The sequence below is a fragment of the Phalacrocorax aristotelis genome, chromosome 12, assembly GCF_949628215.1.
Source record: "Phalacrocorax aristotelis chromosome 12, bGulAri2.1, whole genome shotgun sequence".
NCBI lineage: Eukaryota > Metazoa > Chordata > Aves > Suliformes > Phalacrocoracidae > Phalacrocorax > Phalacrocorax aristotelis.
Genome location: NC_134287.1, coordinates 11,668,768 through 11,682,444, shown reverse-complemented (window position 1 = coordinate 11,682,444; position 13,677 = coordinate 11,668,768). Strand labels below are relative to the sequence as shown.

General features: G+C 43.2%; 1 protein-coding gene across 2 annotated transcripts in view; it reads right to left on the bottom strand.

Moving 5' to 3' along the window:
* ADD3 (adducin 3) overlaps positions 1-13,456 on the bottom strand; it is a 103,356-nt gene extending 89,900 nt beyond the window's left edge. For both annotated transcript variants that reach the window (XM_075108316.1, XM_075108318.1), the window contains exon 1: positions 13,368-13,456. The gene's annotated coding sequence lies outside the window, so the exon portion shown is untranslated. The remainder of the gene's footprint in view (positions 1-13,367) is intronic.
* Between the last annotated feature and the right edge of the window lie 221 nt (positions 13,457-13,677).

Sequence of the window (13,677 nt, the reverse complement as noted above, 5' to 3'; positions counted from 1 at the left end):
ACCTTGCAACCCCCAAAATCCACATGCTCCTGTGGATGACTATGATTTTACAATGCATCCATACTCATCTTGCCTCTGGTCAGAAGTGGACATTGCAATAAATTTCTAGACAGACAAATCCTACTTTTACAAATGCTTTAATAATCTAGGGACTTCAGGGCAAACTTTTTTCCTTTCTTATGCAATACCTATTGCTGTAATTCACAGAAATATTTCCAAAAGTTTATCCTTGGGGCAATGTGTAGTTTTACCTCTTCTCTCAGCTTTCTTTTTTTGTCATGCTGAAACCTATTGTACCACATGCATATTATGGTACCAAAAAAAGACTAAAAATGCTGTGTTCATTAAATTTGGCCATAATGCACAGTGATAATGCACTGCAAGTGCTAATTTCAAATCACATACAGCTTCTTGCTCCATGAGGAATCCAGTTTTCACCTTCTAAAGTGCTACACGATTAGCCACTGGAAGGGCTTTCAGTTTTACCATAGAGTAACTGCTAAGGTGGGTAGGAAAGACATAGGAATAGAAAAGGAGTTAAAGTTATGCAGTTGAACCTGAATAAGAGAAGGACCATTAGGAAAATTTGTCCTAGATGTCCTAGAAATAGACAGGGAGTGGAAACAGTTTTGTGTATTGGGTATGATTCAAATGTTTGCACCCAATTTCACTAATACACAAAAACACAGAAGTTACTGAGAAAAACAAGGGGGGAAAATACTCCCAAAATATTCTAAAAGAATTAAAAGGACATTAAAATGATGGGTACGGTTTAGACTTCAGCACTTTTACTGTGGTATCTATTAGTTTGTAAATGTAAAATCTAATACTAGGTTTTTTTCCCTCCTCCTCTCTCCTTGAGAAGTATCTGTAGAAGATTGCAGTACTGCACACTTTCTACCCTAAAAGACCATTGTTACAGCAGAGCAGTGGCAGTGAAAATCAGATTCCACATCATTCCTCTTCTGGCAGTGCTCAGCATCAGAGAATAAAAAAAAACCACGGGCATAGTCTGCCTTCCTGCTTCGTACTGTATTTCTGGCTGAGAGGTACAGTTATTTATTTATCGAATCTCTCAGCAAATTTGCTTTCATCCTGAAGGACATTCTGATGATTCTATCCCTATTTTAGCATATTACAATTAATAATACAACTGTAGTAGAAGGCAAAAGAGACCATTAACAGCTAGCACACAGTTGCAGCAAGTCACAGGCAACAGCACGAAGGTCAGGTACTCACTGTGCCAGAAAGCAGTACTGCTTCTCACCAAGCACGAGCTGAACGCTTGGAACAAGGTTTCGAACCTCAGGCACAGCCAGATCTATTACACTGGCTTCAGTTATAATCCTTCCAGTGAATGCGGATGCCTGCTGTTGAATTTACTGCTCTAATGGCATTTGAATCAAGAAGACTTCCTGAGTATGCCAGAATTCAGGAAAAACGCATGAAGATAGGATATAGTGATTAAAAGTATCGCCCAAATTGCCTGCTATTGGTCTTTCAGTTACTTCAGGCACTCAAGCTGCCTTAGTATTAAACTCTGCTTAAAGCAAAAGCCAATAAAAAAAAATTGATGGAAAATCCAACATCAGCCAAATCTGGCATTGTTTGTTTCAGTTATATAGAATCATTATGTCCGGTCCTTGGATCCTCTTTATTATACCCTAATTTCCCCTGACTGAAGGAACCTCTGTAACAGAAAGCCCTCAGGAGCCATAATTTAACAAAGACAGCATCCAAACTTGATACAATGACTATGTGAATGAAGTCAGTAATCTGGGTATAGTTAGAGTTTAAAAATAAATAAATAAATTCCAATGGAGAAAATGAAAAACTACTTTTGATAATAAATCTTCTTTTTATGAGTAAGCTTAATACCCTTCCTCTTGGTACAAGAATGTAATACTGTCTTCCTTGCCAAGAAACGAAAAAGGACAGAAAACCCACACAGAAGAACCGTAAGAAATGGAATAAACGTAGAAATGGATACACATCGTATTTTCAAAAAGGTTGCTTTTTTATGTTTTTGGCATATTGCCTATATACCATTAACCAAGACTTTTTAAGAATACCAGTGCTTGAAATGAGCCTTCAGAAAGCCAGCAGGAGTCAAGAGCCAAACCAGGGCTGGGGTGAGATGAGACAATCGCACGGGAATTACTAACGAGCTCTCCACATGCTTTACTATTACGAGAAAGCAACAGCCTACCCGTGTGCAAGCACAGCAGTCAAAGACAGAGCCCAGGCTGGTAAAGTACACATACCACCTTTTTCCTGCAGAAATCAAATGGCTGAGAACCTAAAAATACAAGCTTAGAGACAGACAGTGTTTGCACCCAACCCCAGACACCACTGTTTTGACAATCAGAACAAGAGCAGAAGTGCAGCTACTCCTGTCTGTGCCTTTAAAAGGTGCCCAGCACAATAAGCCCTCTCTGAAGCCATTTGGCTAATCACATTTAAAATTCAGGAGCTCTGTGTTGGTTCTTCTAACACTGAAATGCTACCAACAGAAAACATGTCCACATGGGGGGTGATACGTGCAACAGGCAAAGTCATTTTCAGAAGCTCTTTCTGTTGAAGTCAGTATCAGATCGTCCAACGCGCTGACACAGCCAGAGCTGTTATTTTTAAACACAGCCATAGTCTATTTAACTAAAGCATCTTTACTCTGACTGAGCCACTATGCTTTGATAAGACCTCTTAAGTATTTACACTGAAGCTGGCATATCACATCAAACAAAGAAAGTATAAACTTTTGAAGCCGATGCATCGTTGCACCTAGGAAAAGAGAAAAAAAGAAAAGAGAGGTCCGAGAAAAAGCTAGAAGGACCCAGTACTGAAGACCATAAAGTGCTATCTGCAGGACAGCTATTCACACTGTGAATTTGTATCATTCACCACCTGCACAGAGACTAACTGGAACGATTTCAGTCAACTTAAACAGCAAACAGCTTTCTGCTGTTGGAAGCTCAGCATTACATTTCTAAAACAGTTCTTCTGCCAAATTTGTTGGTAGCACTACTAGGTTTTCTTACACATCATTGAACCTATGAGAACCTGGATGGAAGGCGAAAAGAGGTAATACCATTTTCAGAGGCATGTAGGAGACTGCAGGTTATGGTTACACAACATTTTGGGAGGCAGGCTGAGCTATGCTAAACAACTTATTTGAAGTAAGAATTGCACTGAGGAAAGTGTATACTTTACACATATGTTTACAAGATAACTTTATAGATAAAGTTCGTTACTAGAACGAAGTACAACCCCATCCTTTCCTCTCACCAAAGAAATAATTTGATCTGTATATTCCTGAACATAGACACTGATTTACCTGACACAATGAAGCTTTCCTATGGCAGTGTTTAACCTCCATTTCTTATACTTAACTATGAAATAGAACCATTTTTACAACAGAAAATTTAGTTGTGCCTCTTGTGCGGAGCAAACATACTGCAGGCTCTGGAGACAAGGGAAGGCTGTTAGAGAAAGCAACAGCAAGCACCCGACACTTCCACTCCACCAGGACTGTCACCCACTGGCAGCCTCACAGAGCTGGGATATGGGTGTGTGACACGTGAGCCAAAGAGCAGCTCAGCCCAGCATGCCAAGGTTATTTTAATTAAGATCATTTCAAAACCTACATAGCTTCTCCAAAATGTTGTATTTATCCAAAAGAGCCTCTCTTTAAAGACAAGTGCTCCCCTTCAGACTTTGAGAGTCCTGGGAGGCTTGGGGGGCCTCATAACCTAGTGGCTGCCACACTGTATCTCAAAGCCTAGAGAAATGTTTGTAGGAAAGAAAGAATGAAAAGGCCAAGTCCCCTTGCAGAAGGCTCAATTCACAAAGGCCTTCTACTTACATTCTCGCATTGCCTCCCAGTGCTGCAGGCAGGACCCTGCAGAGCTGTCACCACTGAAGGATTAAGTGGCTGGAATCAACCTGAAGCTCAGCACCGACAGACTCCCATCTCCCTATTCCCTTCTTTCCCCACAGGCTCTCACCGCTGCCTTTGACACCTCACACCCACCCTAGGGCTTGCTCAACCCTCTCAAGCTAATTCAGCTTAAAGAGAGTTAATGCAGACAGGGGGAAGAGGAAGTATTCTGCTGCAATGCACCGTGAATTGCAGAAGTTCAGTGAGCAGCGGGGCTTACACAAGAGAGGATGGGGCAGGACCACACGGCCAGGAGGGAAGAGCAGGATGTCCCCTTTAGCTTGGTTGTAACATACAACCCAAATATTTTAATCAGATGGAAATCAGTGTGCTAGAGAGGAGTGACTGTATTAAAGAGGTGATTATATTTATTGGAACAGTGGCATGCAGACTTCATATTTGACTGGGTTCTTAAATAGGATTACAGGGCTTTAATTTGTTTCTTTAAATCGGGTTGGGGGGGTAGAGAGAGAAACGCAAAAAAAAAATAGTTTAGAGAACAGGTGGAATAACCTTGGAGGGAACACACTACATTATGCCATGTCAACAACAATAGTTTTCCCAGCAGAAATATATGCTGATACACATTCTTCAAGTTAACTAATAAACAGAAGAGTCATAAAAAAGCATTACTTACAATATGCATTTGCACATTGTAACCAGTAATTCTGTAGCTTTAATTTAATCTTTGAACTATCAGTTATATTGACAAGTAAGAGTGGAAGCAGTGTATATTACAAGAGGAATAAACAAGTGACCTTTATCTAACTTAAAGTAATAAAGGGCAGACTTTTTTTTTTTTAAACTTTCTTCAAAGAGAGTTTTATAGCTAACTAGCAGCAGGGTGTGGACTGAAGCTAAAAACTTTGAAACAGGTCCCTGTGAAATCTGAAACCAAAATACAGCAAAGGTCACCCCTCTGAAGAACCATCTTGCCTGTACATATCCTATAAGCAAAGCTCTGTTAGCTTAGCCTCAATAATAATGTAATTCAACTTACCCCCTGGGAATAGCAACAGTATCAGATTTCTACTACAGAGATAAATTTACTGCACACAATACCTGTTAGTATACATTTGAGGCATGTTTGGTAGTAGCCAGACACTAGTGTTACATGGTATACCTCAAAGCTTTTTTCCTGTAGAAGGCTAACCCAGGCTATAAATACGACATTGTTACTCTTACTCCCACCATTAGCTAATTCTTTTCAGCCAACGTTGCACATACAGTGCAGTCTCAGGCAACACACTAGCCGATATTAATAGGAAAGTAAACAATATATCTGATTTTTAAATTTTACACTGTTCTTCCCCCTAAAGGGGAGGATTTCAACCCTTTTCAACAAGGAAACAGAATTCTTCTAGTGGAGAGACAGGATCTCCTAACACATGCATTGGGGCAGTAAGACTACTAAACTTTGTTTTGTGGGTTCCTGTGAAACAGTTCACACAATCTTAGAGACAAACGCCACATAGCAACGGAGGTTCTTGAAAAGGGCTGCCCACATGCACATTGCTCTGCAGACACATATGTGCTAGGCAGACTGTTTTTCTAGCTATAGGAAAAGACCAAGCAGCCACAGCTGCTGGTACTGGAACCACTGGGTGAGCTTGTGCTCCTGCTCGCCTTTCCTCGGGAGCAGCGCGCTCCCACCCCCTGCGTCTCCACTCAGAGCTCTCGTGCCCGTTCGCTCCGAGTTACATCTGAGTTGCCAACTGAGGAGGGTTTGGCAATCTTCACATCTAAGCAAAGATTTCACAAAGCATAGGACTGAAATGTTGACCGTCCTTGCCTGACAACACTCTCTGGCATAGAATACATCCCACCACACTTCGTCTCCACAGGCCACTTTGAGTCCATCGCTGAAGAGATGGTGTCTTGATCCAAGCAGCTGGAGACTTTCAGACTTATGTTATTTTGACAGACCCAGGACCACACCTGACAATACATTAAGAGTCACTCAATTTGGTTAGAAGCACTGACATTCAATAGAACGCTCATATTAGGAACAGCAAGAAAAAGCATGTTTTCTGCTGAACAAACAGCAAAAGTTTCTGTTTTGAATGGTGCAGTGCTTGAGTAAGTAAGTGCTTGGGTAAAGCCTTTGAAACCTAGCCCTCAACCAGGAGTTGTCTCAGGGCATGTAAAATTAGGGACACTGCTGTTTAAAAACAACTAAGTTTGAGCAAGCACACACAAAGACCACGACGTGTATGCAATGACCATTTAAAGAGGAAGCAGTATTTCAGTTTTTCCCTCAAGTGCTGGGCTGACAGGAAAACATCTGATGTTAAAGGGCACCCATACTGCCCCTCTGCCACCTAAGGGCAAATTATCCAGGCACCTATAAAAAAACCTCCTGATGTTTTACAGCTTAAACATTTTATATAGTTAAACTGAGTTGTCTTGAGTTTACATGCTTTATGTTACTTGATATGTTTTAGCTAGGACGCTACCTATATTAATTTCAAGTGTTGGGTGGTTTGGTTTTCCTTTTTTTAACTAACCTGTTTTTGAGTACAGACTCACTCATGCTAGCACCACACAGATGTATTTAATCTCTTTGCATGCTGCAAAACTAAACAAAGTTTGAAACAGAGTAAAACAAAGGAGGGGGAAAACTGACTGCCAGACCACTGGGTTTGGTTTCTGGTTTTGGTTTTGGGTTTTTTTTTTTTTCATTTATTTTAAAACCCCACAAATTTCAATGTATTTGCAAGTTCTTCTGCACATTTCTTATTTTTTGCTCAATACCAGACCCATGATGTTGATCAGGTTGATAACAAACAGGCCAAACATATAAAGAGGACTTTTCTGGCTACAGGCATACTTCGTTTTACAAAACATTTTACTAGCCATTATTGAAGCATGGACACAACTTCATTTTTATTCCTCAGCTGCTCGAGATTAAATCTTTGCAACAAAAATATTAATGAAAATTTGACTGAACAATCTACTTTGGACACTTTGTCTTAGAAGATGAAGTTTTTTGTTCCAAATCATGCACAGGAGAGGTACCCGCCACGCTCTCCAACTGTGTCCTCAAGCTGTTTAACACTGAACATGCACGTGTCCTTTGAATGCCAAGTCAGCTACGCATCTAAGACAAAGGGCTCTGGATAGTCAATCCACAACAACCAGCACATCAGTAAGAATACTGAATACAAATTATATTTATGTCCATCAATGGGAATGGAAAAAGAAAAAAAAAAAGAAAAAAATCAACACATACCCACAGATTCTTTCACAATCTCAATAATTTTAGGAATGAGAAAATTATACAATCTTTGGCATGAAATACACAGTTTGCCCTAAGGGACAACCCCTTCCGTTTAGTGAATGAATTGAAGACCATCAGAGATGGTCACAGACCATCTAAAGAACATCTCCTGCTTTCTACCCTGACAGCTGGGTCAAAAAAAAATAATTTGAGTCACCAGACGAGTTTTGCCTTTGCATACACTTTTAGATAAATAGGCTTTTAAAAGACAGCTGCCACTGAAAGCCAGAAATTGTACAGATTAACAGTGAACATTACAAAGACAATTATTCCTTAATTGGGTATTCACTACAATGCTTCATATACGCTCAAGATCTGAAACGGGATGATGGGCTTGTTGTGGGCACTATTACAACATAATCATGATAACAGAAATCTCTGTTTGACGAGTTATTCATTTATGGCAGCAATACTACATCAGAAGGGCTAATATTGTATTCAGTTAACATGGGAATGCCAGGTATTAATTTCACAGAGTTTCTTGCATCCTGAATTTTAGTACCATCACAGAAACTGCAGACAATACTGCTCCAAAAAAATCATAAGAGAATACTTGGCCTTACTCTCCACAGGCTACTATATCACACAATCTCCAAATAAAGTTTGTATGTTCTAAGAATTGTGGGTTTTTGTCTGGTGTTGGTGGTTTAAGATGCACAGCAAATACAGTAGGTTGTCTGTATACCAATATTTAATATACCAATTTAATATACCAATATTATTATATTTAATATCCCAATAATTGGTATATTAAGAAAGAACTGACTTAAATTGTGTTTTACTGCTGTTCTAGGACTGACCAGGAGCCTGGAAAAATTGTTATGCAATTCATTAGCATTCTCAAAAATGGTCATGTATCTGAGTCAGGAAAACACAAAGGTACGTGCAAGGTCACTACTCTTGTGTCATTGTATTCAGTTCTAGACAGAGCTGGATGCACTGCCTAGTATTGTCTGCTGTTTCCGTCCCAAAATCCTATTTTCAGTTTCACCTAATTTTTCATACGTTCAGCTGAACGTTGCCTCTGCTGAGCGTCTGCTAGATCTGAAGCACCTGAGCCAACACACTTCTACTCTTCCCAACACAAGGGTTCATAAGTATCACTTTTCAACACTATGGTTTAATTTTCATTTTTATATCCAGGATATTTTCTTTGGAAAGCACTACCCAGCTTTCAAACACTTGTCTTTGTGGCCTAGCTGATGCTTTTTGTAAGTACAGAGGTTTTTGTATAAAATCCGTAAAGACTAAAATGTCATATGGGTTGCTAAGGAAGTACTGGGATACTGGATTATATGAAACAACTTACATTAATGTCAGCAATCTCTCTGAACCCAGCTAACTTATCATTTTCATTGATCTAGAAATTATTTGAGTCACACCGACAACGTCAGTACCAAATCGCTTCCACAGCATTCTGTCAAGACTTCTAGAGCTGTCAAAAAAATAATTTCTTCAACAAAAGTCAGTCCACATTTGGAGACGGAAAAAATATTTCAAATTATGTTTTTCCTTTCTTGTTTTTACTGTATTAGAGCAAGTAAGGCAAGCTTTATCCAATAAGTAAGCTCTTCTGTTTTGCACTCTACCAACCAGAAGGGCGTGCACAGGAACGCTTGCTTGGGTGGTAGGCACCCTGCTTCCAGAACTGACATTTACTGTGCAGCTGCAAACACAAGATGCAGATCCAACCGGCCTCTAAACTGTGTCATATTTAGTGTAATAGCTATGGATGATACGCATAGGAATGCTTGATTTGTACAAAAAACCCCACAACATGTCATAATTAAATACATGCAAAAATAAAAAAAACCCTTGAGACCAATTATTACAGGTATAGATGAAGATAACAAGCACAGATTTTCAAAGCAATTCAACAGAATCCTCTTACTTTGGCCAACACAGCAGATAGCTGGCACGTCAGCCACGAGCTGAACTACTATTAACACCAACACTGCGCTAGGTACTCGTTTGGCACGGCGACAATCCTCACAGCAGTAAGCTGCCATCAACTCTATGGTAGTCAAGATTGCCATGTACTTCAGCTGGCGAAGTAACTTCAGGAGGTTGCAACTGCACAAGGGAAAAGGGATTTACCAGCTGTCAGCTGCTGCGGGTCAAGAAAACACAACCTGAAAAGCTACAAAGCAAGCTGGAGCTCTCACACCAGCTCGTGATTTGTTGATCTTCACCTCAACCTGCTAACTCGCATGAAAACTACCTGCTGCTTTGATGTCACTAGGATTTTAATGCATTAAACAATAGAAGGCAAGAAACGAGTTTCTTCCTCGCAAGACCAGAACAGCTTAAGAGACTGGAACAATGAACGCGGCTATTATAATTTTTTCCCTAATTAGCACTCTGTAACAGCTGATGGCATCCTTGTTAAGCAGAACTGACATTACTACCGTAAGACATGTATTATGTTTAATATGCTCCCAGAGTCCTAACTAAATAGGTACCTACATCACATTTACCAAACTCTGAAGATCGGGGCAGGGGGAAGCAACCAGGAGCCATCACCCTCATGCTGAGGTTTGAAGCTGTCAAGCCTTCTTCCACCGTCTAACTTTCCAATGAATCCAAAGAAAAATCTCAACTTTTTAGTAGTAAACATCTTCCAGTGTACTGTTCATTTTGAAGTGACACCCCCCACAACAGCCCAGATTAAGAGCACACCATAACTAAAGTTATTTTCTTATCTAATCAAGTTTATTAAAATTTATTTGTCTTGACTGATAAACCAGGCCACAAATTATCCACAAAACAGCCATGGACTTGCTAGGGTATCTGTAAAAGAAACACCTCAAAATCTCATGTGCGATGATGTACAATGACTTGTGTTATCTTGAATATGCAAAAGAAACAAAAGTGTTTCCCCATATGCCAAGTGACTCAAAGTTAATATAGGAAACAGAGTAGGTTGTGGCAAACAGATCTAACATTAACACACAAAGAGTAAGTTACTGCTTGTTCCCTAAGGGTCAAATAGCTTTTATTCATCTTCATCTGCCAAAAAATGCTACACAAAAGACAACTGCCCCCCAAGAACCCTACCAGAAGCCACACCACCATCTGCTACCATCTCTCATACAGCAACAAGCATTTCAAAACATAGCTTGAAGAAAAGCATGTGATGTAACAGGAAGTGATGTTATTAAATAATATAGATTACATTCTTCTAAGTCAATACCAAAACAATGACCGGGTCAGTTTTTTAAACAGCAGCACTATGAACATGCAAAATTTTTTTACAAGGGAAATAAGGAATAGGCATAGGTTGCTATGGCTGCTAAACTTACATGACTTTTTTTAAAGAAAAAAAAAATTTTCTCCAGTTTGAAAAAAAGCTAGCAAAGGCATTTTTATGCACCAGCTTAAAGTCACACAAGTTATTCTCCTAAATTAAAATGGTTCTTTTAAAGCATTATCATTCCAACACCATCCACAGTGTGGCAAGGATGTCTGTCGCAGTTTTTACTAGCAGCAATGATTTTAGCAAGGGGAAACACTAGCAGCCTTCTGCCTTCTTTCATTTTGGTTGTTGATCTGTAAAACATTCCACTTACAAAAGGAAACAAACATAGGCCTGTCTGAAAAATATTTTTCATTTGTCTTCTCTCACATGTTAATTTCTGATAATTTTTACAGCATATAGCGTCTTACGCCAGGTCATTCGGCCTGTCACAAGTTGAGCAGAACAAAAGCAGGCAGCCCCGCGTGCAATGTCACCTCTAACGTCACATGCAACAGGGACAGTTCCAGCACAGTTACTCTGAATCCAGCTCAGTTCATCCAGCCCTGTCGAACAGCCGAGGCTCATTTCATAACCAGCAAAGGGTCGACAGAAGAGCTCCAGTCCACCTCGCTGACTGACGTTGAAACATCCCCAGTCGCCCAGACCGCTCATGTCCACCCTCTCCACAAGCAATGCAAAGTCTCTGGCATGAGAGGCACCACCTGGACCTCCTCTTTGGGTTAGATGATCACAGTGCACACGACAGCCTAACTGCACCACCCCAAACCCATCATTTCCTTAAATAAAAGCGTCAGCTGCCTCAATCCTCAGGCGAGAGTCAAGGATAATGACTGATTTAACCAAGGGACCATTAAATCCCCAGATATCCTAAAGCATAGCAGCACTCCATCTATTGGTCAAGAATTAAGGACATGCTTAATCATTGTCATCATGCACTAACCTCGATCATTAAACACTCAGCCCCTGAACAGCCCACCCCTGCCTCCCTGCTTAGGGCTTCACATTCTCCCAGTGAAAATTAAACACAAGTAATAATGTCTTCTAAAAAATAATGTATCATTAAAAGTGCTAACATGAAAATTTCTAAAGTTAGAACTGGTATACACTGGTAATCACAGAATTATCATCTTGTTTCACCGAGGAGCACGTGCACTCCTTACTCAGGATGGCATTGAGGAACTCCTCTGTGAACGACCAAAGAGCCCATGGCATTCCCAGAATTCAAACCTTCTTTCTCTGTAAGTACGGGATGCCACCAAGGAGGATCGAACGAAGACCTCACACACCATTTTCAGCCGGGCCAGTTATGTGATGGGGTGTGCAGACCAGACAACTCTCCGGTACAAGAGACATGCCTGCAAACCCTGGCAGGAAGGTGAAAGGGAGCCTTTCACAGCAGGCTTGCTGCCAAAGCAGCCGCGCGCAGAACTGCCCCGGCTCATGCTGCTCCCCCTCGAAGCCACCACTGCCCCTTCCCAGCCGATCAGATGCAGCCACACATCTCCTTTATTCCAGTCGCCAGCAAATGGACCAGGAGGCAGGTGAGACAGCCTGAAGCTGCCCCAGGCACACCAAAGCCCTTTTTTAAAGGCTGAGGTCACATGTACCAGTTTCATTTCTTCTGGTACCAAAGCTGATTTAAGCAACAACTTCTCCCACACAATTAGTAATTCAGCAATTTCATACAGTCATGCTTTTATAACCCTTGGCCAATTATTTTTTTGCCCAGATATTCATTGACCTTGATTTTATCTCTTTGTTTTAAAACTTAACTCCTCCACATAGCTGTACCACACAGATGAGACAATCCTACACGTTTTTCCTCTGCTCGGTATCACATCGCTACCCTCCAGACACGAGTCAGAACCCATGGATGAAAACGAGCAGATTCAGCCTCAAGCCAACAACGCTGAGAAGACAGAAACAGAAGTAACCCACCTCCATGACCAGCTGCAGCAGTGGTTGCTTCTGAGGCACGCTCTACCCTCCTCGCAGAGCCAGCCCAAGCCTTCCCTGCTAAAATCACATCGTTTGGCCACGCAGACCCTGCCTGCCTGCTCTGAAGTCCAGGACGAACACCGACTTGATAAATCCGCCCTGCATTCCTAAATCAGCTTTTTTAGTGCGAGATCAAAACTGTCTTGGGGCAAGACCAAAACCGAGGAACAGACTCCCAAGAGGCCCATCATAAGCCCTCATTTCAGGACCCTAAAGTTCAAGGCAGCAACGTTTAATTTTACCCTCGCGAATATAAACAGACAATGAAACCAGCCCGAAGCGCCGGCGGAGCCCGGCGCGGCGCGACCGCCGGGAGCCCCCCGGGAGCGGCGGCGCGGGGCCGGTGCTCGCCACGCCGGGAGGGACGTACGTGCCGCCGCGGCCAGAGCCGCGCTGCCTGCGCCGGGGACCGCATTCCTGGGCTCGCCGCACCACGACTCACGGCAGAGGCGGAGCCGTGCGCGGCTGAGCAGGTAAAAAGCCTGAAGAACATAAATTTTAGGAAGTTCTCTGAGACTCGGAGCGGCTCCGGAGCCCCGCGATGGACAGAGGACGGTCCACAATTATGGTAATGACTTTCGAGGCTTGATTTGATTCGCAGAGGTTCCGAGCAGAGGCGCATTATTCAAAGCCCGCTCCCCCCCGCTCCGCTCCGCGGCAGGCAGGCAGGCAGGCAGCGCCGCAGCATCCCCCGCCGCCGCGGCCCCGCGCCCGCCCCGCAGCCGTGCGGCGGCTGAGGGAGCCGGGGGAGCGCGCCAGGCCTCCCGCCGCCCCCGCCCTTCCCCGGCAGCCGCAGCGGGTCGGCCACAGCCCCGCAACGGGCCGTTCCCGGCCGCGTTCGGCGGGAAAGGAGAGGATCCCTCCCCTCGGCTCCTCTCCCCGCAGCGCCTCACCTCAGCGGGCCCGCGCCTTTGTGCTTCAGTCCATCCCTCCTCGCCGGCGGCGGGAGCCCCAGCACCACCGCGGCGGGTGGGCGGGCGGGGAAAGGGGCGGCGCACTATGTGGCAGGAAGGACACCTGGGCTCCGCCCCCCGCGCCCGCCCGCCCGCCGCGGCTCACTATCTGGCAGCGAGCGGGGACTCGCCCGCCGCCCTTCCTTTGGCGCCCCTCGGCCAAGTTTGAAGCCGGGGATGGGTGAGGGGGGGCGGCGGTGGCCGCCGCCCGTGTCCTCCACCCCAGCCGCCCTCCATTGTTGTCTCCGGC